This window comes from Octopus bimaculoides, chromosome 4 (assembly GCF_001194135.2).
Source record: "Octopus bimaculoides isolate UCB-OBI-ISO-001 chromosome 4, ASM119413v2, whole genome shotgun sequence".
NCBI classification, from domain to species: Eukaryota; Metazoa; Mollusca; class Cephalopoda; order Octopoda; family Octopodidae; genus Octopus; species Octopus bimaculoides.
In genome coordinates this window covers 19,423,722-19,427,124 of record NC_068984.1, presented here as the reverse complement: position 1 = coordinate 19,427,124, position 3,403 = coordinate 19,423,722, and the positions used below count along the sequence as shown (strand labels likewise).

Genomic DNA, 3,403 nt, shown 5'->3' with positions numbered 1-3,403 from the left:
TATATATACACACATATATATATATATATATATATATAAAATATATAGTTGATTTTAATTGAGTTTTTTACCTGTAATTTTGGATTTTGTCCCTAATATTATTATATATATATATATTTATATGTACATATGTGTGTGTATGTGTTTGTGTCTGTTTGTCCCTCCACCACAGTTTGACAACTGGTGTTGGTGTGTTTATGTCCTCTAACTTGGCAGTTCAGCAAAAGATGTTTGATAGAATAAGTACCAGGCTTAAAAAAGCAACCCAAGTACTGGGGTTGATTTGTTTTGACTAAAGTTCCTCAAAGCAGTGCCCCAGCATGGCCACGGTGTATTGACTGAAACAAGTAAAAAATAAACAAGAAAGATATATATCCACATACACACACACGGGTTATCCGTAAATTATCGTTACAATTTGAAAAATTCAGAAAAAGACTGAAAAGTAAAGAGAACTTAGCAGAGTCTATTGGCAAACTAATAAAGTTTTAATAGAAACATCAGAACACTTCCACATGGGCTCTATTAGTTTGCATGCAACACATTTGGATGATACAATACAATAAATTGTGGAGGATGTTATATTAGAAGACACTTACACAATGTGCCACATACTGTGATTGAAGTTGTATCCATTTGGTTGTGAAGCAAATTCCTTACCTGTGCCTATAAACATATTTATATATGTATGCATGTATGTAGTTCAAATTTATTGGAAACAAAAAAAGACGAAGACTGGTGATGGAACAATGAGCAGGTGTATTTGTTTGACGCTTGGGAAGAATGGAAAAGTCTTTGATGTTTTGAGCCTATGCTCTTCAACAGAAAGGATTAAGTGGGAAAAAAGGGAGAGAATGAAAAAAAACAAACGGAGAGAGAAAACAAACGTGTAGGGTTTAATGCTTCAACATGGTGAAAATGAATGTATGGATGTGTTGGAATTAATGTGTAGGAAATAACGGTTCAACTTGATTGAAAATATATGTGTGTGTTCAACATGATGAAAATGTGTGTGTGTGTGTGTGTGTGTGAGTGTGTTCTATGAAAGTCAATTACCAAGACTGTTGTCATTTCTTCTGTCAACTAATTATCCACTGGCTTTTTGCCTTTAAAGACTTGAAATTCTTACCTAAAAAAAAAAACAGTTAAGGGTTAGTGATAGGAAGGGCATCCAACTGTAAAACAATGTTTCTGTAATATATTCATCCAACCCATGCTTGCATGGGAAAATGGTTGTAAAACCATACGAATGATTTGTGTGTGTGTGTGTGTGTGTGTGCGCGCGTGTTTATATAGCATTAATAATGAGGAGCGCACAAGTTCATTTTACTGATATGTTATGCTATGACAAAAATGGATCTGTAGTTGTAACTACATCAATACATTTAAATTTGTTTCAATCATTTCAAATTAATAACAATAATAGTAGTAACAGCAACAATAATAATAACGACAGTAATAGTAACAACAACAACAACAACAATGAAATTGTGATCAACACACTTTCAGTCATTATCTGTTCAAAGTACTGGTAACATTCCAAGAAAATCTAATAAGGCATAGCAAAGGTCACTTTGTCTCTGTCTCACATCCATAAACTCTGCCTATCTTCTCTCTCTCTCTCTCTCTCTCTCTCTCTCTCTCTCTCTCTCTCTCTCTCTCTCTCTCTCTCTCTCTCTCTCTCTCTCTCCTTTTGGAAGGTATCTCAATAACACTGAATTCTAAGTCTTCCTTTTTCTATCTCTATTCACCCTCTCACTCTCTCTCTCTCTCTCTCTCTCTCTCTCTCTGCCCCACTTTCTTTTTTCCTTTCTTTCTCTCTTTCTTCCATGTCAGTTTATAAAAGACCTCTCAATAACACACCCTTCTGAATGTCATTGTTGTTCAGTGTGTTTGTAACGTATCTCAACTCCCTGTTTTTACTCTAATGGAACAATAAATCACAACAAATTCTTCATCAATGTAAACCAAGCATGAGGAACCATTTCCAAGAAGTGGGCCACATGAGACATGGTTCATCATCAGGCAGTCCACACTACATAAAACATATTTTGTTTGACATGCCATTCAGAAAGGCACCCCAGGGCTGGTGTAGATTAATGGTTATCTGCAAAACAATGCCTCAGCAATATATTCATCAAACCCATGCCCGCATGGAGATATGGACATAAAACGAAATAAATAATCCATGTGCATAAGTGTGTGTGTGTGTGTGTGTGTGTGTGTGTGATCAATTAGCTTCAATCATTGATGTGATGTGGTTTCAAATGATGGTTGTATTGGATCATCAGTGAGATTGTGGTGGTGGTAGTGGTGGCGGCGGTGGTTGTGGTTTTGGTGGTGGTGGCGCTGCCGCCACCACCACCGACGCCATCTTCCTAGCGCCAGCCATTTCACACAATGTGCTGGATGCCTTTTACATGCCAAGACTTCCACACAGTTTCCATCTGTTGAATTCACTTGCACAGTCAGAAGGCATTGATTGGCCAGGGGTTATTGTAGAAGATACTAGCCCCAGGTGCTGTCAAGTGAAACTGAACCCAAAATCTTGTGGCCACAAAGCAAGCTTCTTAACTACACAGCCATACCTGTAGCTATATGTACACCTTTTGCCTTTCAGCATTTGTGTGTCGCTCATGTATATTAACCACCATTACGATAAGCAATACTATCAATACAACCACCCTTATCACCACCGCCACCACCACTACTACAATCATTACTATCACCATCATGACTACCACAACTATTACCTTCGCAGTCACTATCATCACCACCATCACTACCATTCTCATTACAGTCACCACTGCCGCCACCACCATTGCCTTCACCACTACCCCAGTCACCACCACCACCACCACCACCATCATAACCATTACTATCTCTTAGCACATCTACCACAACTACTACCTTCACAACCACCACCACCACCACCACCATAATATAAGCCAACATTAAATAAAGTTAAATGCCACCAATAGCTATTAAGTGGTTCTTAGAACTGATGTCTGGTTCAGTTAAGAGATAAGTCAACCTCCTGTAGTGTGGCTAACATTTTCTAGATGGCTTGGAACTTATTCATTAAGTGTACTAAACGTTGTCGTTGTTTAGCTCAAAGTCATCAAGCAGACCCATGTTCAATTAAATAGTATCTGCATGCCTACAAAGACATACTTGTAGTATTTTTATACTCAAAATATGCTCAGGAGTGGCTGTGTGGTAAGTAGCTTGCCTACCAACCACATGGTTCCGGGTTCAGTCCCACTGCGTGGCACCTTGGGCAAGTGTCTTCTACTATAGCCTTGGGCCAACCAAAGCCTTGTGAGTGGATTTGGTAGACGGAAACTGAAAGAAGCCCGTCGTATATATATGTATATATATATATATATATATATGTATATAT

The 3,403-nt window shown here is 38.1% G+C and overlaps 1 protein-coding gene and 1 long non-coding RNA gene across 10 annotated transcripts in view; one reads left to right on the top strand and one right to left on the bottom strand.

The window, feature by feature from the left end:
- LOC106881484 (nesprin-1) overlaps window positions 1-3,403 on the top strand; it is an 811,219-nt gene that overhangs the window by 550,928 nt on the left and 256,888 nt on the right. The gene's annotated exons all lie outside the window — the stretch shown is intronic.
- LOC128247558 (uncharacterized) overlaps window positions 381-3,403 on the bottom strand; it is a 10,654-nt gene continuing 7,631 nt past the window's right edge. The window contains exon 3 of the long non-coding RNA XR_008263873.1: window positions 381-1,129. This is a non-coding gene — a long non-coding RNA (uncharacterized LOC128247558). The remainder of the gene's footprint in view (window positions 1,130-3,403) is intronic.